The sequence below is a fragment of the Halichoerus grypus genome, chromosome 5 (assembly GCF_964656455.1).
Source record: "Halichoerus grypus chromosome 5, mHalGry1.hap1.1, whole genome shotgun sequence".
Lineage (NCBI taxonomy): Eukaryota > Metazoa > Chordata > Mammalia > Carnivora > Phocidae > Halichoerus > Halichoerus grypus.
Genome location: NC_135716.1, coordinates 69,725,433 through 69,750,214, shown reverse-complemented (window position 1 = coordinate 69,750,214; position 24,782 = coordinate 69,725,433).

Sequence of the window (24,782 nt, the reverse complement as noted above, 5' to 3'; positions counted from 1 at the left end):
GGGAGATGTTGGTCAAAGGGTACAAACTTCCAGTTATAAGATGAATAAGTCCTGGTGATCTAATGTATAGCATGGTGCTTATAGCTAATAATTCTGTATTATATATTGAAAGTTGTTAAAAAAGTAAATCTTGAAGAGTCTCACCTGCCAAAACAAAAAAGGTAATTATATGACATGTTGGAGATGTTAGCTGATGCTAACGTAGTAACAATCATTTTGCAATATATAATTTTATCAAATCAACACGTGCATCTTAAACTTATACGGTGTTAGATGTCAGTTATATCTCAGTAAAACTAGAAAATAAATAATTCATTTAGCAATTTCACATTCAGTTCACATTTCTTGATCACTTCATATTACTGATCATCTGCTAGATCCTTTTGTGTGTGATTTTATTTAATCCTCATAATCATTTAAAGAAATACGATTTCTGTTGTGTGTGCCAACCATCATCCTGGTTGCTATAGAGATTAAGAGTCAGGCATAGGAAAAGGGATGAAAATGAGAAAACATTTACACATGAACCCTCATGTATATTTGTATTGGTTAACCATTTATTGGTGCATAAATGAATTCACTTAAAACTTAGTGACTTAAAAACAACAATAGTCCTTTATTATCTCTCACAGTGTCTGTGCATCAGGAAATCAGGCAGGGCATGGTGGATGTGTCTAGCCCTCCTCCACAATGCCGGGGGCCTCAGATGGAAGACTCAAAGTCTGAGGGTTGACATCACATGAAGATTTATTCACATACATCTGGTGGTTGATGCTGGTCTTGGGTCACAGATCTAGCCGAGTCCTAGGCTTCCTCACCTCACAGCTCTGGATTCTGAGGTAAGCGTCAGGGAGGAGGTAGAAGGAGAGGAGCTCTCTTCTTTCTGTGACCCAGCCTCAGAAGTCACAGGGGATCCTTTCAGCCATACTCCACTGGGGCAGTTGGGACAGTCACAAACCCTGCCCTGATTCCAGAAGAGGGACTATAACGTCCAGCAGCCCCATCTTGGGGTGGGAGGAGTGTCAGTCCTACTGTAAGAAGAATCTGGGATAGGATAAGTACATAGAAGCAGCCATCTATGAGAAAAAAAATTTCCCATAGCCTTAAACTTTGTTAAAGACTTTAGGGTGAGCTTTGAAGTTAGTCAACACTAAGAAACATGTGTCATGCGTAGGGCTCCATGGGTCGTCAGAGACAGGAAGCATCACATATGATTTCTGACAAAAGATTGAGGCAGGCTTCATAGAGGAAGCGACATTTGAGTTTTATCCTGATTGGGCAGGATTTTGTTTTGTTTATTCATTGAGTGCCTACTTGTGTATGGATGGTAAGTGGAGAATGTAATGGAAATTCTACTACCAAAAGCACAAAGCTGAAGGCAATCTTTAGAGAGGGACTCAGGACTTCCCCAGTGGTGAACTATTCATTTGCACCCTTGCTTCTCTCCTCTCACTGCCATGTTCTTTCTGCTGTTGCTGGAAGCTCACAATGGTACAGAGATCATGAATCCTACTTCCCTGGCTTCCCTTTAGTCTCTGCTCCAACAGAGAGCAGGACCATGGGAGACCTGGCACTAAGGAATTTGGGGACCAACCTAGAAACTGTTCCATATTTCTTTTTTTATTATTATTTTTTAAAGTTTTATTTATTTAAGTAATCTCTGTACCCAATGTAGGGCTCAAACTCACAACCCCAAGATCAAGAGTCTCACACTTTACCAATTGAGCCAACCAGGCGCCCCTGTTCTATATTTCTAAGGGAAAAAAATTATGTAGAACATTGAATGGCATGAAATAATCTCTTTGTATACTATTGAGTTGGCAGCTTTTAAATCTTCAAGGAAATCAAGTTTCTTAGGATGTGTAAACTCAACAATTTAAAATACATAGAAGCAAATATCTTTATAATTTCCATTTTCTGTTTTATTTCAATTTTTCCTATTTCTTATCTCTCCCTATCCATGTGATCCCACATGTAACAGTAATCAAAAGCTTTTACTTGTTCATGAGGAAATGCACAGAAAAATCTAAATGACATTTATAGTAATTAACAACAGGATCAAAGAAATTAGAAATGTCAAAGCCATGACTGAGATTTTTTAAATCCCGTCAATTTTTCTGTCCCTGAGCAAGTGAAACTTTCAACAATACTAGGACATTGTTTTTTTTTTTTTTAATAGCTCCAAGTCTTGTATTTTACCACAGAACAACTTCCTGAAGTAGGATATGCCCCACATTTATACATCAGCAGTTCAGTAAAATGTTCACTGTTTTTAAACCCATACATATAAAAAACTGACTTTGGAAACTCAGTGTAATTTCCAAGCCTCTCCTCTGATAATGAAACATTGACCATGAATCAACTGTGATTTCTTTCCTCATATATATGAGATTAGCTTATAACTTGAGACTTATCTTGAAAGTAGATCATCAAATACCTTTACAGTTAAGAACTTTGCCGATTTTACTTCTAATAGAGGATCAAGGCATGGTTATTTAAAAACACAGTGATTTCAAAAGGCTAAGAGTTTCACAGGGTAAGGACATTAATTTTCTAGGTTGGAGAATATTTTTTTAACGCAGAGATGGAATGATCCTAAACTCCCATTTCTCCCTTCTAAAGCTCTTTAGAACTAGCTCAGAGATAAAGTTCAAATACAATAAAATTTAGATAAACCGGCTCATCAGGTTTAGGCAAATTCAGAGGCCTTCGACTGTGAGCAAAACCCTAGATAATCTGTAATCTCCCCTCTGCTTCAGAAGCAGCATTCTGTGATTCACATCAAGGTTTAAAAGTACAGAATGTTTACTAGGTGTGGTCTGAGAAGCCCAAGGGAGCCACATATTTATTCATATGGTGATCTCCGGGGTAAAAAACACACTCCCAAAAGAATAAGAACCTAAGAATATAAGGATATATTTTAAGAATATATCAAAATAGGGGCGCCTGGGTGGCTCAGTTGGTTAAGTGTCCACCTCTTGGTTTCAGCTCTGGTCATGAATCTCAAAGTCGTGAGATCGAGCACCGAGTCGGGTTCCGTGCTCAGCTCAGAGTCTGCTTGAGGATTCTCTCCTTCTTCTGCCCTTCCCCCCAGCTCACACTCGCTTTGTCTCTAAAATAAATAAATAAAATCTAGGGGTGCCTGGGTGACTTAGTTGGCTAAGCATCTGCCTTCAGCTCAGGTCCTGGGATCAAGCCTCATGTAGGGCTCCCTGAGCAGGGAGCCCGCCTCCCCCTCTCCCTCTGCCGCTCCCCCCAACTCATGTGTGCTCTCTCTCTCTCAAATAAATAAATGAAATCTCTAAAAAAATTTTTAATAAATAAAATCTTAAAAAAAGAATATATCAAAATAATATAAGGATCTACAATAAAACTAGCTGATAAGAACCCCAAAATATGAGAAGTGAGGATGAACCAGCAACAGTGATAAGACCTACTTGGTGTCTGTACTTACGTGGGAGGAAATGGAAAGAGCAAAATGGGGCATCTGAGTGCCCTGAGAAAAGGGGAATCCAAAATCACCAACAGTTACTCTCTAAGCAAAAACTGTCAAGGGATTCTACGAATTCTCATTCGCAGGTGAGAACAAGGTAAATCTGTGGAAAGGTCAGCAGGTGCTGACGTGGTCTCGGTCCTTGGAATTCTCATCCTGAGCTCACTTCTAGAGCAAACCTCTCACTAAGGAAAAATTGGTGACAATCTAGGTTGCAGGACATCAGGGCAAAGAAAAAAAGAAATCCAGGTAAACATGGGGGGAGAGCAAAGGAACCAGAGCTCAGAAAATAGGCCATGTTTTAATCATTTTCTAAAAACAACAGACAGAGGAGCTTTAGAGTTATGAAGCTAGAAAACATATTCTGGCTCACCCCTGCCTCTTAAAAATATAGTATAAAACCTGTCTCTCTGCCCGCTCTTTCTCTCTCTCTCTAAAAAAAAATTTTTTAAATAAAAAGAACTAAAATAATTAACATAACTGTAGAAAGTAATAAGGAAGAACATAAATCAGAATTAGAAAAACTTGGAAATAAAGTGACTGGAGAAAAGGAATATTTGAAAAAGGTGATGAAACTAAAAAAAAAAAAAACCATTTATTTATTTATTTATAAAAATTTTCAGGGGCGCCTGGGTGGCTCAGTCGTTAAGCGTCTGCCTTCGGCTCAGGTCATGATCCCAGGGTCCTGGGATTGAGCCCCACATCGGGCTCCTCGCTCTGCGGGAGGCCTGCTTCTCCCTCTCTCTCTCCCCCTGCTTGTGTTCCCTCTCCCACTGTATCTATCTCTGTCAAATGAATAAATAAAATCTTTAAAAAAAAAATTTTTTTTCAAAAGAAAGAACATGCATACTTGAATAAACACAATACAAAATGCCCTAAAGAGAGTTATAAAATTGAAAGAACAAATATTTTTATTTTTTTAAGATTTTATTTATTTATTTATTTATTTTTAAAGATCCTATTTACTTATTTGTCAGAGAGAGAGGGAGAGAGAGAGTGGCAGGCAGAGGGAGAAGCAGGCTCCCCATAGAGGAAGGAGCCCGGTGCAGGACTCAATCCCAGGACCCTGGGATCAAGACTTGAGCTGAAGGCAAGACCCTTAACCAACTGAGCCACCCAGGTGACCCTAAAGATTTTATTTATTTATTTGAGAGAGTGAATGAGTGAGCGAGAGAGCACAAGCCCCAGGCGCCCCAAGAACAAATATTTTTAAAACAAAAAATATAATTTTTGAGGACAAAGGAAGACTCAATATACATATATGCAGTCCCCAAAGAAATAAGTAATGGACGAGAACAAATAAATCTGTAATTTAAATATATTTCCTGAATTAAAAAAAACTTGAACCTACCTTGGGTACTTGAGAAAATCGGCCCACAACTGTCAGTACTGACACATATTCCAGGAACACAGTCTTCAAAAGGAAAAAAAGAAAACCTTTGGGCATTCAGCAAAAATAGCAAGTCACTAATAAAGTAAAGAAAATCAATTGTCATCACACTTTTCAGGAGCAACACTATAGGCCAGAAGACAATGGAATGATATTTTAAGATATGCAAAAAAAGAAAGTGCAAACCAAGGATTATGTATTCCACTAAATTGATCTTCAAGGGTTTTTTTTTTTTTTTAAAGATTGATTGATTTGAGAGAGAGAGAGAGAGCAGGAGCCAGGGGAGAAGGAGGAGAGAAGCAGACTCCCTGCTGAGCATGGAGCCCAAGCCAGGGCTCGATCTCATGATTCTGAGATCATGATCCTGAGATCATGACCTGAGCCGAGATCATGACCTGAGCCGAAATCAAGAGTCAGACGCTTAACCAACTGAGCCACCCAGGCACCCCAATCTTCAAGTTCAAGAACCATATACTAATGGCTTTGAATTCCAGGAATATGGTTTAGAGAAATCGTCCCTAAGAATTTATTAAACACTGAGCTTCAGACAACCAAAATGGAAGGAGATATATTGATGTAATTAGTACTCAATGATGGTTGTGAGACAGAATAGTATTTATAATATGGTCTGATTATGATATAAAACAACTATCAAAGCTTGAGGGAAGAATGGCCAGAGTATATGAAAGTATAATAATTTTGTTTATAGGCATTAAGTAGTAAAAGGACATTACATCAAATCGGATGACATGGAGATTAATAGGAGGAAAAATAAGAGGACACCAGCTAATTTCAATATTGCTCATAGTGGGAAAAAAATGGACAATAACCAAAAAAGAAAGCACTAAGTGTTTTATATATAGATTAAAGGCAACCATGAGAGCAAAAATACAAACCTTTCTAAAGAACATATTCATTTATACATTTAAAAAAAGAAAGAACATTTTAGTGGTCCCCAAAGAATGAAGGATAAAATAGGGTAGAGGGATTATTAGTTCTCTTTTGAAGATATCTTGTTTTGTAGATTTGACTTTGGAACCATATAAATATTTTATATAATATTAAAGCAAAATTAAAATTCTAAAAAGTGGTTTCTGGAGTTCCACTTCTGGGATGAAAACATGAGGACCTCCATGGTCCCAATCTTCAGTGAAACAAGAAAAGTTCATGAAAATTATTTTTTTTAATTTTTAAATTTCTGGGAATTTCCTAAGGACATACAGCAAGTGAATCATAATTTAGTCAAGAAAATCTACTAAAACTTGTAGGAAAAATAAGAATGTGCACTTGGGCTATAACCAACCGCCTCCACCCCCCCACCCCAGCCCTCTGCCAGCTAAGTTTGACAGAAACTCCACTCCTAGCAGATGTGGCCAAGTCCCTTCCTCCTCAACTCCTCAGTTAAGGGTTAGAGTATCTCACTAGGAGAGGCAGTCTGCCAGCATTTCTCATCCCCACCAACTATAAGATAAAGCTACATTCATGGTAAGAACAGCTGAGAGGTCAGGGCTCCCTATCTTCCTCCTCAACTCCCAATTAAGGGTTAGAGTATCTCACTAGGAGAGGCAGTCTGCCAGCATTTCTCATCCCCACCAACTATAAGATGAAGAAGCTACATTCGGTCTACGGCCATACCACCCTGAACGCGCCCGATCTCGTCTGAAGAAGCTACATTCGTGGTAAGAACAGCTGAGAGGTCAGGGCTCCCTATCTCCACCTAGTCCATACTATAGGGCAGATGCTAACTCCCAGTCATAGCATGCCAAGAATATTGGAGCTCTGACCACCTTTAGTCCAGCTCACTTGTAGGGGAGGGTGCTTCGGGGAAATTCATAGCTGCAAAGGCCTACATTAAAACAAGAAGAAAGATCTTAAATCCACAACCTCACCTTTTACCTTAAGTCACTAGAAAAGGAAGAGAAAAATGAGCACAAAGCAAGCAGAAGAAAGGACATAAGGATTCGTGATGGAATTAATAAAACAGTATAAGAACAAAAGAGAAAATCAATAAAACCAAATGTTGGTTCTTTGAAAAGATAAAAAATATTGGCAAAACTTTACCTAGATTAAGTAAGAAAAAAGAAGTTTCGAATTACTAAAAACATAAAAAGGAAATATTACTACCAATACATAAATAAAAAGAATTTAAAGGGATACTATGAACAGCTGTAAGCCAACAAATTAGATAACATACATGAAATGGACCCATTCTAGGAGAAATGCAGACTACCAAAACTGACTCAAAAGAAATAGAAAATCTGAATAGACCCATAATAAGTAAAGAAATTGAATTAGTAATCAAAAAAACTTCAAACAGTAAAAAACCTAGGACTAAATGTCTTCAGTGATGAATTCTACCAAACATTTGAAGAACTAGTACCAATTCTTCACAAAAACTTCCAAAAAAATAGAAGAGGAAACAAAGAAACACTTCCCCGCTCATTTTGCATAATCATATATGAGATAAAAGACTTGTTTCCAGAACACATAAAGAACTCTTAAAACTCAATTAAAAAAAGGGGGCAACCTAATTTAAAATTGGGCAAAGTTTCTGAAAAAAACATTTCTAAAAGAAGATACATACATGGTCAATAAGCACATAAAAAGATGCTCAACACTACTAGCCATCAGGGAAATGCAAATCAAAAACAAAATTAGACACCACTTCACACCTACTGAAATAGATATAATGAAAAAGACAGATAACAAATGTTGGCAAGGATGTGGAGAAATTGAAACCCTCATATGTTGCTGGAGAGAATGTGAAAGATGCAGACACTTTGAAAAACAATCAGACAGGTCCTCAAAATGTCACGTGACCTGGCCGTTCCACTCCTGATACATGCTCGAGAGAAATGAAAACATATGTCCGCACAAAAACTTGCACACAGATGTAATAGACAATAAATAATTACCCAGCATAATTAAGTGAAACATACTTCAACATGTTAAACTATAATGGAAAATATAACTTGTAAGATTTGATAACTGGGAAAAATTCACAACCCAAACTCACTGCCCGAGTTCCAGAGTACCAATCTCTCTATAGCGATATGTGTATATATATATATATATATATACATATATATATATATTTTTTTTTTTTTTTTTTTTTTACTGTCTCAGGCTTAGGTTTGGTTCAGGATCCATGAGGCAATATTTTTAATATGAAAAATAGGTACAGCTTTGACAAAACAGACAGGAAAACAACTTGCAGCTTTGCAGTGTGTTCAGGGCAACTCATGAGGGACCCTCTGTACTTCCTGTTCAAAGTACAATAATCAGGGAGGCAAAATCATAGCCTGTAATTAAACTTCTTAGACAGTTGCTTCATTATGACATTCATGTGTGCATGCGCAGTGTCACCTTTTTGACGTTAGAAGCAGAACTTCTAGAATATCTGACTAGCCAATATACAAAAGCAATTCTGAGGATTTTAACGGGAGGAGCACCTTCATATACAGAAATGCTGAGCAACACGGAGCGGCTGAGTTGCAAGGGCTGAAGTATGAGGCTTGGCCGGCCAAAGTCAAGAGCTAGGTCCTGAGCAGCCTCAGAGACAGCCAGGGCAGCACCGCCAGCCTCCAGCCCTCCAGCTAGCCCCCCACCAGACAGCAGCAATGATAGATCTCAGAACAAGGAGGGCTCTGAAGAGCTCGTCCCTCAGGGGAGGGTCAGGATGCCCCCATCTACCCAGAGTTCGATGACAATTTTGAGGAGTCCTCATCCCCTCTAGGTCATTATGTGGCAATCTCCCACTTTGAAGGGTCCAGCGAGGGCACCCTCCCCATAGCCCAGGGCGAAGACCTCAGTCTCCCAGAAGAGGACAAAGACGACGCTGGTCCCTGGGCAGGTGGGACCAGGAAGTGAGGGCTAGGTGCCCACCTCCTGTCTCCGTGTCTCACTCATCTGAACCCTGCCAGAGGTGGGAAGACGAGGGCTCTCTGCTGCTGCCTGTGGGCCATGGGGAGCCCCAGGACCTGTGCACCTTATTTCTGCCCCTGTGGCTTCCCCTGAGACCTGGCTAATGCTGCCACCCCCACCCCTACCCCCAAATGGACCTGCTGTGCCTCCACCATCTGTGTATGTAGTCAGGTTCTATATCTTTTCTTCCTGCCACTGGGCTAGGCTCTTTAGCTTTATATTTTATATAAATAAATATATATATAATTTGTAATAATATAACATAATACATAACAATGTATGTAATATTAGATAATTTTATATAATAAAAATTTTATGTGTATGTTTTCACTAATATATATATATACATATATATATATTTAAATTGTGCAGTATTCCCAGAGCCAAGAAGTTTTAGAAGATGCCTGAATTTGGAGAGATGCACGAGGCAGGGAGCCAAGGGAGAAAGTGTTCAGATAAAGGGACCGAGCTCACTGCTCTACCACCCGCACGCTTCAATCAGGAAAGTTCCATTGGTGTCTACTTTATGCATTAGGGTTCTGAGTAAGATTTCTTTTGAAAAAAGCATTTCCTTGCTTTAAAAAGAGAAAGTCCAGGGGCGCCTGGGGGGGCTCAGTCAGTTAAGCATCTGACTCTTGATCTCGGCTCAGGTCTTGCTCTCAGGGTTGTGCGTTCAGGCCCTGTGTTGGGCTTCGCGCTGGGCATGGAGTCTACTTAAAAAAAAGAGAGAGAGAGAGAGAAAGTCCCCAAACCACTAACTTAAAGAATGGATATGTTTTCAGTACAGTAGAGACAATCAGAAATTTGTAGTTAGTGGTGTTAAGAAAACTAACTCTAGAACTATTGCCTACACTTCCCCGTTGATTTAATTCCCCTCTCTCAAAGTCATTCTGGTACTCTATGGCTTATTAGAACGCCATCCTGCCTGTTAATAATAGGAACTGCAGTTGGACAGGCTGTCTTTTCGACTGTAGTATTCCATGTAGAAACGATCTCAGCTTCTCCCGGGTCACTAACAGACCAAACACTACAGTAACTTCTGTCTCCCCATCAACCCGCTGGCTTTCTCCATGGACCAAACCTCCTGACTAGCTAATTTCAATCTAAAAGTTGTGTCTCCTAATTCTGGCCGTGAATGCGCCCTGGAATACGTGTCAATCTTTCTGTCCCTCCATGGGCGTGTGCATGGTCTTCCGTTGAGTCTCCTCTCCCTGATCCCCTCCCACACCCCATAACCGTGATGCCAGGACTCCACATTTCTTCACCAGGTTCCATGTCTTGTTGGTGAGACATGCCTAAATGCCTGCTGTACCCCTGCATCATCTCTCATTTCGTGCCAGCTACATTTCTCAACTCCGTAGTCTTCACAAGTCCGAGAAAAATTGTACTCAGACTAAACATTAGTTAGCAGTAGAGATTTTTCTCAAAATTTCACAGGAGAAGTGGAAGAGAAAGATCAATCCCACACTGCAAAGGAAACTATTTTAAAACTCTTCATTGAACAGGTCAGTCTCCAAGTTTCAGTCCTCCCCACCATGCCTCTCCTCGCTTCACTCCCCAACCTCAGCTGCCCCCACCCCTGCCACTTTGGGCATAGAGAAAATCATCCTTGCCCCATCTCTATCTTCTGCCTTCAAACATAATCTTCACAATGTTTAGCAAGCAAAGGGCTTTCTGGAACCCAGGATCAACCCTCCCTTTTCCCCCATAAACTGTGCGATTATAAATTCTTTCTTAAGTCAGCCTCTGGGATGGATTTGGAATTGAATCCCAGTATTATATTTTGAGGGACGTCATGTGAATACTGATGCATTTAACCCCATGTAACAATAAGTTACAAACGTATTACAATTAATGGGTTTGTACTACATCACATCCATAAATGTTTTCTTATTAAAGAAAGACTTATTACGGGTACCTGCAGAGAATTCCTGACAAATGCCAACTATAAAAGAAGTGTTAACTGTGCAGTTAACAGATGGAATTTAAGAGATAATGTATTCCTGACTAACATCCCACTGATACGCTTTTTTTCTTCAAATAACACACAGTAGTTTCCACTTTTAAATAATTATGACACATGAAAATACTTCCACTATTACAGTCAGAGGATTGAAAGAAACCCAAAAGGGTGCTGAGTGACCACCATTCCTTTACTTTCAGGCAACTTAAACTGATATCAGTTGCTTTCCAGAACCTCCCGATGGTAAAAGTCCCATAGAGTCATTGCATTAGCTCTGGTGTCGTTCGAGTAGAGTCTGGTGCCCTTTCACGGAGAGAGCCTGGCTTCCCTGAGCTCCCAGCAATGTTGGCACCCTGTGTTCAAATTCAGAAGGGGAGCTCCTCGGGCTTTGAACACTCCACACTCTGTCAGGAGAATGAGTAACTGGACAAGACCACATCACCAGAGCTTTAGGTGTCAAAAGAGTACAAATAAAACCATAAGCAGTAAATACTAGTGACAACTTAATTACTTTCTCTGAGAAGGAGAACCATTTGAGACCATCAGGAAGCAAGTGAGATAATAATTCAACAAGAACTTTCATTATGTTAGATTCATTATGTTAGATGCCAAGAGCATCTGCCCGTTGTCCTCTACAGCTAAAATATGCCAAAGTCCTGTACAGGACACCTGGGACTCATTTACAAATGATTACAAATAAACAGATTCCTTTTCTGAACGGTTGGCCTTCTGACACCACTTATAGAACTTCTGTATGACCTACACATCAGAATGCTAGAATTATAAGGACCCTTGACAACTTAGGTATCACACTGGATAATAAGTTGGCAAATTGATTTACAAAACATGAAAGCCAAAAGTAGGACTGGCCACATACCGAGGAACGTTGTGGTCAGTGTATTTGGCCAACATCAGCCCTACAAAGCAGGGCCAGAAGGACATCCTTCCTAGTGCTTGGGAAGATGGAGCCACATGTGGTTTTGATTCACGGTCAGATCCAGCCCCAGAGATGAGTCTATATCCTGGAGTTAAATCTTCAAAGGGAAACTCAAGTCTTCTATCAGGGAGAACTGGTTGTGGAGCTCAAGCTCTTACGTGGAGAAAGATCTATGTCTGTTCTGACATGTGTACTCAGTCAGACCTCATGGAATAGTACCTGAGTCTCAGGGGCAAGGGGCTGAAAGCGGAAAAGGCAAAAGGCAGTGTGACCCCAAGTCTCCCTGGTGCTTTGGGAGCATCCTTGTGGGACCATCCTGACAAGCAGAGAGCTAGTGTGTTGGCTGGTGGCGGGGGGGGGGGGGGAGAGGGGCCTCAGGGCATCCAGGCAGTAGCACAGGTCACTTCAGGAAGTACCCAGGGAACCAAGAGCACAGCAGCATCAGTAGGGAGCCCCCCCCACCCCCGCCCAGCTTCCCAGGTAGGGAGGCCTGGGTCTTGGATTCCCTTAGAGGTGGCCTGTTACAGAGACAAACTTAGAAAATACTGCTCCTGCCACCAGGGCAGGTAAAGGAAACTTGTAGGCATGTGAGTTCAACTCCTCTTGAGAAGAACCGCAACTCAGATGGAAAGGTGGGGCTCGGTACAGAGGCGGGAAAGACATCTTTATGCTTGGGCTACTGTTAGTGTTTGGGTGGGATCCTAAAGTGTTGTCAGTAGGGGCAAAAAATAGCCATGAGGTCTCAGAAGAAGATACAGAAAAGGCAGGGAAAGTAAAGGAAGGAGGGGAGAAGGTAGGGACTTGAGCAGAGTGAGCATTACCATCAGTGAAAGCGAGATTGAGCATCATTAGCAGAAATATGTCCGAACTGAGGACTACCTGCCTTTGCATACAACTTCTAGCCTTCTCAGGTCTAGGTTTTTAAACCAAATAGTAAAAATTCTGTTCTGTTCTCATGAGATCTCTTCTCTCCTCCAGTGCCAGGCCGCCTCCCACCTCCCCTGCATTGGCCCATGTCCCACACGGGGGAAGATGAACGCTTTCCTCTACATTTTCTCTCATGGCCCCTCTCGGACACGAAACAGTCTGATGGGCTGGTTCCCCTATACTGATTCCCGTAGCAAATTTGTGTTACCTCAGACCCACCTGATCTTTAACAAAGGTCTCCTGAAAATACAGAAGTGTCATTCTCAGGGATAAGTTTAAATCATGGCATTTCAGTCTCTGTAGCAGATTGGTGGAGACAGGGTTTCCCTCAAAATTCATCGTGAATTACTTCATCTGCAACCTCACTTTTTTCTCCTTAGGCCACCTTAATTTGGGGTTTAAAATAAATCTGTGCAGGGGCGCCTGGGTGGCTCAGTCAGTTGAGTGTCTACCTTCGGCTCGGGTCATGATCTCAGGGTCCTGGGATTGAGTCCCACATTGGGCTCCCTGCTCTGCGGGAAGCCTGCTTCTCCCTCTCTCTCCGTCAGCCGCTCCCCCTGCTTGTGCTCTCTCTCTCTCTCTCTCTCTGGCAAATAAATAAATAAAATCCTTAAAATAAATAAATAAATAAATCTGTGCAAACAACAAGTCTGTGTATACCCCTGACTCCTACTCCCATCTGCAGTTATAGCATCTTCCATTAGAAAGCCCTGCCTCCACATATTTCTGGAAGGTTTTGTTGTTGTTTTTATGGAGAAGGGAGGATGGCTCTTATTCTATCTGCTGCCACCCAGCACCTGTCATTTTATTGTGTTTCTACTCCTGTCCCCTTCTGTGAGGGCCCCAGTCTGCTGTCTGCCAAGCTGTTCAAGGCCCCACCCACTGCCAGGAATGCTGGAGTCACCTCCTGCCACTGAGGTTACACCCTGTGCACATTTTAATTGGTTCTAAACAACAACAACAAAAAAGTAATTAGTTCTGTGTTATTTCTTTATTTGGACTGAATCTAGTTCCAAAGGATTTAAAGTCAAAAAATACGTACAATGAAACAACATAACAAGTGGAGACTGAGTTTATAGAAACTTCAGAAGATAAAAATAAAGCAATCGGGGCGCCTGGGTGGCTCAGTCAGTTAAGTGTACGACTCTTGGTTTTAGCTCAGGGTCCTGGGATCCAGCCCTGCATTGGGCTCCCCGCTGAGCGTGGAGCCTACTTGGGATTCTCTCCCTCCTTCCCCCTCTGCCCCTCCCCCCTCCACTTGCACACATGCACTTTCTCTCTGTCAAAAAATAAATAAATAAGTAAATAAATAAGTAAAATTGTTTTTAAAAGCTGTCGATGAAATTAGTGCATAAAACACATGCCATAAAATCATGTACATCTGCTTGAGGTGGCCTGAAAATTTGACTCTGAGCTTTCTAACAGCCACTACAAAAAGGGAATCATAAGCAAAATCTTTTTTAATTCTCAGTATCTGAAATCCAAGACAAACTTCTCCTATCAATAGATCTTTATAAAGAAGTTTCTCTTTAATACCCTGTTATCTTCATCAGTATTCTTTTTTTTTTTTTTAGATTTTATTTATTTATTTGACAAAGAGAGAGAGCTCAAGCAGGGGGAATGGCAGAGGGAGAGAGACAGAAGCAGGCTCCCCACTGAGCAGGGATCCTGACGCAGGGCTCAATCCCAGGACCCTGGGATCACGACCTGAGCTGAAGGCAGACGCTTAAATGACTGAGCCACCCAGGCGCCCCCTTCATCAGTATTCTTATAGCAAACACAAGAATATGCATGAGTTCATTTGTAGTATTCCTTCAAGGTGTAGCTATGTCATGTTATACAAACTGGGTTCAGAAAAGTAATTTCAATGTAGGAAGACAAAAACGATGTGGTTTAGGTTTGGTGCAGAAATAAAAGTGAGAGTATCTAGAAAATAGGCCAATTAAAAGCCAATACATAGACTTCGATAGTCAGCTGAGTGAAGGGTGAGGTTGATAGGTTTTTGTACAAGTTGAGTCACCCAAAAAAGGTTGTATGTGGCATAGAAGGCCACCACTCCTTCACGGAGGCAAGATGAAAACACAGGGGGACACAGGCAAGATTTTCTGCTCCAATACGCAGAAAAATGAGCAGTTGAGTCTCAAAGCTCTGTTATTTAGAATGTGAAAAGAACATCTTTGTATGGAAAACTTTATGAAAATCTCAGCAAAAACAAACAAACAAACAAACAACCATAACCCTGATTGAAACACCAACTGAGCATACAGCTCCAAGCAGGGTAACTACTTACCCAACCCTCCAAGATAATTCCCTGAGTTGACCCTAACATAATTGACTGGATTTACCTGTTTCATGGGGCTGCTGTAGGTTGAGAGAGTCTAGTAAAAACTAAGAGACTTTTGTTTACAAAGTCTTTCTTTCTGGAAGTATTTGCAAAGGACAGCCAGTTGCCAATTAAGGTCATTCTTTGTTCATTGAGCTAAAACATGTGATCTGCTTCTAATAAAATGCTAATATTTATTTTCATATCCTCAGGATGGGAATTTTATTGAGCCCTTTTCAATTGGGGTATGTTCAACTGAAAAGTAAACATTTCCTTCTACCCAAACTTCAAAAAAAATGTAGACCCCTTCCAAACCCAATTTTAAAAAGTCTGTACTTTTTTTTGAAGGGGCACATTAATAATTCAAATGTAAAATTTTCACATTAAAAATAATAATAATAAATCTCATTAGAAGTTGCTAGTCGGATACTGTGGTTTGACTCTGAGTTTAAGAAAACAAAAGAACTGACTGGTTCCAGAGCAAGGGGCTATGTATTTATTTCTAACAGCTTCTGCAGACAGGAATGTTTCTTTTTCAGGGAAGAGCTTGGGGTCATGACAATCTACAATTAAACACCCTCTCCTCAATTTCATCTAATCAGTGGCCCAAAGTCGGAGATATGATGAGGACCTATGTGGGGTTTCACCTTTTATCTATGAACTTGTTCAACTGTCTGGGGAGAAACTATGACAGTTTTACATTATTTGGCCTATTTTACCATCTGTCTATCTTTACCAACACAGAACAAGAGAAATGCTTATTTATTTTAAAGGTCTTAAATACAATGCCCTGGGATGATGTAAGATAGAAAAGATAGGAATTGACCATCTGTTTCATATCTGCAAACTCTTTCATTCTGGTATCAGTTCTGGAGCCAGATTTCTATTCATCTGACACACCTTACCATTATCTCATTGTCATTTATTATAAGACTATGAAAGCCAGATATTTCAAATTATGAAAATTTGTTTCCATAATAAGTGATTTCAACATCATTTATGGGTTATGGCTTAGAAGGAGAAGATCACATAATTGAGTTCCACTCCTAAATGTCAAAGCATCATAGATATAATCCTACTTTTGCCAATAAAGATATTAGGAGAGGGGCGCCTGGGTGGCTCAGTTGGTTAAGTGTCTGACTCTTGGTTTCTGCTCAGGTCGTGATCTCATGGGTTGTGAGATCGAGCCCCGAGTCAGACTCTGCGCTCAGCAGGGAGTCTGCTTGAAGATTCTCTCCCTCTGCCTCTCCCCAACTCACACTTGTGTACATGTGTGTGTGCATGAGCATGCATGCATTGCTCTCTCTCTCTCTAATAAATAAATCTTAAAATAAAAAGATATTAGGAGAGAAATTCAGGCCCTTTTCCAAATCCCCAAAGAGGGAAAATATATCCCAAAATTCAAGAACAAAGCCACCAAAATAGTCCAAAAAATACTGAAGACACAGTGACAAAATCGAAAATAGTATTGTTCCTTTAGAAGAGGTGACTCATAGAACTCTAAACATCAAACTACTAGTTTAATGTTGCTATACATGTGTTTCACAGGTGAACCAATAATATTGGCTTAAAAAACAGATGAAATCTGGACACGTAATCAACACTTGAGATTTTGCCGTCATTTTAGATCAAGACCTTCCAGAATTAGAACTTGCATTCATAGACAGTCATTAAGAATCCCTTACAGCAAGAGAGAAACCAACATCAGCTCTCCCTGCCAGAGTTCAGATTGATGTTTAAAACCCAAGACTCTAATACGTTCTTCTCTGATATATCCCAAGTTGAAGAAATACATGTCAAGAGAGCAGAAGACCTTTCAACTCGAGAGAACACCGGTGCTAGAATGAGAATTAAGGGAATTTGATTCTGACATGACCCCATCAAACCCCAAACCTCATTTTGCTGATAGAGATCAGAAGGAAAAACAAAAAGGTGGAATCTACCCGTGTGTGCCAGTAAAAATTGCCCTGCGGGATTGAGAGAACACTGGTGTATGGGAATGCATAGGGAACGTGGTTAAAATACCAAATAGAAGTTGGCAAGATTAAATTTATACTTCCAGCAGCTATTTCTTTTTTTTTTTTAAAGATTTTATTTATTTATTTGACGGAGAAAGAGAGAGCACAAGTAGGCAGAGTGGCAGGCAGAGGGAGAGGGAGAAGCAGGCTCTCTGCTGAGCAGGGAGCCGGATGTGGGGCTTGATCCCAGGACCCCAGGATCATGACCTGAGCCGAAGGCAGCCTCTTAACCGACTGAGCCACCCAGGCGCCCCTATACTTCCAGCAGGTATTTAAGCCACAACAAGAAAAAAAAAAAACACAATAAAAGCTGACTATTAGGAAATCTTGTTCCTATCAGCAGCATATCTCAGCCTGAGCTATCGTTATTTGTTAGTGGGAATACACAACAAAAAATATCTATAGCAAGCAAGGTCTGGACAGCCGAGGTCTGCTTTTTCCATGAAGACCTTCCTCTTGGTGATTGTGCAAAAGACAGTCTTCCAAATGGGGTAACATGAAGTAAAAAAGGATCGTGAAATTTATGAATCATTTTGTAAACTAAACAATATTCTGGTTAATGGGCTCTTGGGTCTTGTTTTAAAAACATTTCAAGAATGTTCTAAAAGCTTTCCATTTTGCAATACTGGTAACTCAAGAGGAATCACAAGTTTGCTTATATACAGATTGCCCTTGTGGTCCTATTGAGTCCTGGAATCCGTGTTAGAGTTGAGTTAAATAATTTTACAGGCAACGCCTTTTGGGATCCCTCATAGTTCTCATGATTCCTAAGTCATCAGCCAAAATAAAGAAATAATTACCAAGGTTTGTGGTGGGAAATATGAATGTAACACCCAGCAAATTTGACTACACAGCTATTATGGGTTAGGCCCTGGAGATCCAAAGATGAGCCCCTGACCTCAGATGCTTTAGGAGCTAGCTCGGAGACAGACAGTAACCATATTTAGTGGCAATTATAAGACAGTGTTGCATGCTTCTTGTAATCAACCCAATCCTGTCTCTTGTGAACAACGGTTAGAGAACAAATGCAGTTAAATAGGGATGTCCTAGAAATGACATACAGAAATAGACTTAACATGGTTTCCGTAAATAAAACTGAGGACATTGAGAGCAAGATGCTGAATCTGGAGTTTCCTAGAAAAAGGGTGAAAATTTTGCTTTAGTCTTTTGCACAACTCTGTTATCAACCAATATCACACGAGATCCAGAGAGTATGTTAAGGGCTTAGACTGACACTTTCCAATGTAGGTTGTGTGCCATGTACACTTGAAATGTGGCTACTGACCAAATTAAGATGTAATTTAAATGTAAAATATATACCAGATTTCAAAAGCAATATGAAACAAAGAATGTTTCTCGGGGCGTTTGGGTGGCTCAGTCGGTTAAGCGTCTGCCTTCGGCTCAGGTCATGATCCCAGGGTCCTGGGATCCAGCCCTGCTTTGGGCTCCCTGCTCCGCGGGAAGCCTGCTTCTCCCTCTCCCACTCCCCCTGCTTGTGTTCCCTCTCTCGCTGTCTCTCTCTCTCTGTGTCAAGTAAATAAATAAAATCTTAAAAAAAAAAAATGAAGCTTACTAATTAAAAAAAAAGAATGTTTCTCATTAACAATTGCTTTATGTGGATGACATGTTGAAATGATACTGTTTGGGGTATATTGGTTAAATAAAATTTGTTTATATTAATTTCACTTATTTCTTTTTGTTTTTTTAATACAGCCTCTAAAAATGCATTAATTTAATATATGGTTCACCATATATTTTTATTGGACAACACTAGCTTAGACTCTTGAACCAGAGAAAACTGAGTTCAGATCCACAGATTATTAGCTGTGTAGCCTTGAGCAAGTTACTTAGCCTCTCTAACCACTTGCCACATAACAGGTACTGTTTGAATTAGTAGGGACACCTAAAAGAATTGTTTTTAGGACGAAGCTTACCAAGTGAGTTGTTCAACATAAGTCTGCCATTTTAGGAGCTATTTTCAAAAAATCTCAACTATGCAGTGACCTTTTTTTTTTTCCACTTTACTGCTAGTTACCGCTTTAAAGAATCCCATGATCTAAATCAACCCAGGATCTTTACAAAGGAAGTGGTATTTTCCATCCCCATTTGGATTATTGTTTCCAACCTTCACTATTTGATAAATTTCCACTCAACCTTCAAGACCTAGCTCAGATACTTCTCCTGTAACAAATTTCCTGACTTTGCTGTCCAATGAATTATTCTCAACACAGTTCATCTAATGTTTATTTCACAAGTTTTTATTGAGCACCTACTATGTGCAAGCTCTGCTTTGTGGTCAGCATTTAGACCAGTGAGCAAAGTAATATTTTTGCCCCAGGGGTGCCTACCTTCTGTGGAAAAGACAGACAGTAAACAAAAACATAGATTAATGCCAGCTAAAGAGAAGGTTAACGAAAAAATGAAGTTGGTAAGGGAATAGAAAAAGAGTCAGGGAACAATGTTTTAGATAGTGTGGCCCAGAACAGTCTTTCTGGAAAGCTGACACTTGAGCAAAAGCATCAGATGACCCACCTAATACACTCAGCATATGGACAGATACTAAGGAAGGAAACATTCTTGTGCCTCGACTCTCTCCTCTGGAGAGGTATGCACACAACAGTGTCCTTGGACACTGGCTGGAAATGTCCCTGGAAAGCACCTGAGCAATTGTCTAAAGTCTTCCTACTTTAGAAATAACAGAGAAATCTGTGAAAACATCTTGCCCTTGAAAGAAACCGCCCTCTTCACTGAACCTGAGGACATTTTCCTGGCTTTATCAAAAATCAAGGACTGACTAGGGTCGCCTGGGTGGCTCAGCCGGTTAAGCATCTGCCTTCGGCTCAGGTCATGACCCCAGGATCCTGGGATTGGGTCCATCGTTGGGCTCCTTGCTCAACAGGGAGCCTGCCTCTCCCTCTCCTTCTGCCCCTCCCCCTGCTTGTGCTCTCTCACGCGAATGCGCTCTCTCTCTCAAATAAATAAGTATGAAACAAAATCTTTAAAAAAAATTAAAAATCAGGGCGCCTGGGTGGCTCAGTCGTTAAGCGTCTGCCTTCGGCTCAGGTCATGATCCCAGGGTCCTAGGATGGAGCCCCGCATCAGGCTCCCTGCTCAGCGGGAAGCCTGCTTCTCCCTCTCCCGCTCCCCCTACTTGTGTTCCCTCTCTCACTGTGTCTTTCTCTGTCAAATAAATAAATAAAATCTTTAAAAAAAAAAACCAAGGACTGACTAAAGCCTTTGGAGACCCTTGACCCAGCCACATACCCACATTAATATGTATTGCTTAGTGTCAGAAATGATAAATGACTTTTGTAATTCAGCTAGGTACATTGTTGCCTGAAAACTAAAAGAATGAGCAAACTTTAGTTTTATCAGGTTATGTTTAATGTGATTTATCCATAGCATTTTTTTTAACAAAAATATATTTTTTAATTTTTATTAAGGTAACAAATGTCTAACTTAAATAAGATAGAAAAGTTTCTAACAAAAAGCAACAATCTCTCTTCTAGGTCTTTATAGTCCTAATTCTTTTACCAATGACACTATATTAGCTCTGTTAACTTCTCTGCTTTTAGTTTTTCTAGTGGCTGTGTGTTTCTCTAAATAACAGGCATATGTAGGTCACAAGTGTTTGACCCATCAAGTCTAGACATCTATGGACTTCCTTCAGGACTGCTTCCCACCTTTTTTCTTCCCTCCTGCCAGGTAAAATTACTGTTGTAAGTCCCTCTGTTGGTTGTCTTTCTAACTTAAAAGTATAAATATGTAAACATTTCTTGAGCTCTCATTTGGTAAAAAAAAGATGATTAATGGCCTTACTCTGTCTTCTTTTCTCCCCACCCTACCTTGCAACTTCGGCTGCCCAGGACCCTAACTTTTCCTTGTTGATTTGGATAGCACTTACTTTTTAAAAATACATAAGTAAGTCTTCATTCCTTTGGGTATTGGTTAATGACTATGTAGTATTATTAACTGTGCAGCCAAGTAGTATATTATTGTTGCATTTAAAATTTTTGTTTTCCTTGAGTTTTTGGCTTTCTGCTCCTCCTTTCCCTCCTCCTGTTTCTCCTTGTTTTTCTGCTTCTGTTTCTTCTTTACATTACTTTCCTTTATCAAATCCTTACTTTTCCAATATGTCAAGGATCCAGCAAATCTTTTTTAAGATCCCATTTTTCCAGATATCTTCCTCTTTGACCCTCAGTCTAAATTTAATGCTCTCCAGATCTACTCCTTATTGTAATCTAGAACTTCACTTTGTTATTCCTTCCTTTTTATTAAATTTTTTATTTAACTTCAATTTAATTAACATACACTGTATTATTAGTTTCAGAAGTAGTATTCAGTGATTCATCGGTCTTATATAATACCCAGTGCTCATTACATCACGTGCCCTTCACCCAGTTACCCCATCCCTGCACCCACCTCCTTTCCAGCAACCCTCAGTTTGTTTCCTATAATTAAGAGTCTCTTATGGTTTGTCTCCCTCTCTGTTTTCCTCTTATTTTATTTATTAATTTTCCCTTCCTATGCTTTTCTTTTTCCTGGTTTATGCCCTGTTTGGCTAGACCATACCCTCTAAGTAACTTCCTAAAAAACTGTGTGTAACAGACAGTCTTTCTAAATCCTTACATATCTGAAAATGCATTCTATCCTCATTCTTGACTGATAGCTTTCCTGAGTATAAAATGTGAGACTGAAATAATTTACTTCATAATTTTGAAAGCATATTCCATTATTTGATGGCCATCTTGAGCTGCCAAGGGAGGTTAAAATGACTGCCTGATTTTTGTAACTAATATTGTTTGTTTTTCTGTCTCCCTCTTTGTAAATTTTTTAATGTTTTCTTTTATATATTTTCTGAAATTTTATAGGGCCAGGTTGAGATGAGTCTGTTACCTATTCAGTGTTCTGAGCAACTAGTATCATTCAGCTCTGGGAATTTATTTTTTTTACGTCTTGATTTAGTTCTTGTCATTCTTTTTTTTCTTTTTTCGTTCCTGTTCTGTCTTCTGAAATTCCTGTTTGTCAAAATCTCAGATACTTTGGGTTGATCTTCTAGGTCTTTTTCCTTTTCATTCATATTTTTCATCTCTTAGCCTTGATGTTGTACTTCTTAAAAGAAAGAGTGAATGGATAGAGAGCTGGTCTTCGTCTGGAGGACCACCAATGCCAGAATTGCTTTGGGGAAGAAATGCTCATTCTCACTGCTCTGGCTTTGAATTTGTTCAATTTATTTATAGTAACACGTTTTGGTTTGTTTGGAGGTAAATTACGGACCATCAGGTGTTCTGAATATAGGTTTGAGTGGAAGTGGACTCTCTAATTTTCAATAAACCCTCTTGGTTTCAGATTTTCTTTCCTTTTTTTATTTTATTTAATTTTTTTAAAAATTTTATTATGTTATGTTAGTCACCATACAATACATCATTGGTTTTTGATGTGGTGATCCACGATCCATTGTTTTCGTATAACACCCAGTGCTCCATGCAGTACGTGCCCTCCTTAATACCCATCACCGGGCTAACCAATCCCCCCTCCCCCCTCCCCTCTAAAGCCCTGTTTGTTTCTTAGAGTCCATAGTCTCTCATGGTTCATCTCTCCCTCCAAATCCCCCCCCATTTTTCCCTTCTTTCTCCTAATGTCCTCCATGCTATTCCTTATGTTCCACAAATAAGTGAAACGATATGATAATTGACTTTCTCTGCTTGACTTATTTCACTTAGCATAATCTCCTCCAGTCCCATCCATGTTGATGTAAAAGTTGGGTATTCATCCTTTCTGATGGCTGAGTAATATTCCATTGTATATATGGACCACATCTTCTTTATCCATTCATCTGTTGAAGGACATCTCGGCTCTTTCCACAGTTTGGCTATTGCAGACATTGCTGCTATGAACATTGGGGTGCATATGGCCCTTCTTTTCACTACATCTGTGTCTTTGGGGTAAATACCCAGTAGTGCAATTGCTGGGTCATAGGGTAGCTCTATTTTTAAATTTTTGAGGAACGTCCACACTGTTTTCCAAAGTGGCTGTACCAACTTGCATTCCCACCAACAGTGTAAGAGGGTTCCCCTTTCTCCACAACCTCTCCAACATTTGTTCTTTCTTTCCCTGTCCATTTTTGCCATTCTAACTGGTGTAAGGTGGTATCTCAACGTGGTTTTGATTTGGATTTCCCTGATGGCTAATGATGATGAACATTTTTTCATGTGTCTGTTAGCCATTTGTATGTCTTCTTCAGAGAAGTGTCTTTTCATATCTTCTGCCCACTTTTTGACTTGATTATTTGTTTTTTGGGTGTTGAGTTTGAGAAGTTCTTTATAGATCTTGGATACCAGCCCTTTATCTGTAGTGTCATTTGCAAATATCTTCTCCCATTCTGTGGGTTGCCTCTTTGTTTTGTTGACTGTTTCCTTTGCTGTGCAGAAGCTTTTTATCTTGATGAAGTCCCAAAAGTTCATTTTTGCTTTTGTTTCACTAGCTTTTGGTTTCAGATTTTCCATAAACCCTCTTGGTTTCAGCCCAGTGAATCATTCTTGCCCTCCATCAAAATTGGTATAATTGAATCCCAAACTCCCCCAGGGTCCTACATACACTAGGATGTAGTTTACCCCTCCCTGCAATCCCTCAGCCACTTTCTGTCCTCCAGAAATTTGTTAAAATCTCTCCTTTCTTTGCTGTTGATCGACTCCTGCTCTTTTCGATTTTGTGATTAATACCTTTAAGACATTTACTGTAATTTTAATACGGTTTTTAAAAAGAGAAAAAATAAATGAGTATGGTCAACCACTCATCTTGCACCAGAATTCTGTGACTCATTTTAGAATAAGACACATCTTATTTGTCTTGCACATCATGCAATAGATTTCTTTTTTATTTACTACATCTCAAAAAGCATCATTTTGGAACATGCTAAATCTCTTTGAAAAAAATGAAAAATAATAAAGAGAAACTTCCTGAATGAATTTTTAGAAGAGTAAAGGTCAGCAGGGACTGATGGGTGACCAACAGCACCAGGAAGGCCAAAAGAATGGAAGTATAAAATTCCTGCTCCAGAGTCTGATTGATTTTATTTCCATTTTAATTAATTTGTTTGTCCAATGAATAAACATTTATTGATTACTTAGTGTTTCAGTGTTCTTTAGGCATTGCTGTAAATTAATACACACACACACACACACACACACACACACTTGCCCTTCATGAGATCAGAGTCTAATAAAAGGACATGATGCCCATTCTTTTTTTTTTAATATTTTATTTATTTATTTGACAGAGAGAGCACAAGCAGGGGAAGGAACAGGCAGAGGGAGAGGGAGAAGCAGACTCCCCACTAAGCAGGGATCCCGATGCGGGGCTCGATCCCAGGACCCCAGGATCATGACCTGAGCCAAAGGCAGACAGATGCTTAACTGACTGAGCCACCCAGGTGCCCCCATGATGCCCATTCTTATACCATATGATGACTTAGAGCTATAGTAAAGGTTAGAGAATGACCCCTTCTTGAGCCAGAAAATCCTAAATGATTTATTAACTATCAAGTGGCTATTATATTTGCCTACAACTGTTTAAGATATTAGCCATGATTTCCACCAGAAGGATTTACCATCCAGCAGTGAAAGAGAGTCATGCGTTCAGAGGTATGGCTTTGGAATCACACAAACCTGAATTTTCATCCAAAATTTTCCACTACTCACTAACTTTGTAAACTTACAGAAGTTGTTTTGTCTCTCTGAGACTCTATTTTCTCTTTTGTAATATGAGTAATAAAACTACAGTAAAAGTTCCCTTAACCAACTCTCCA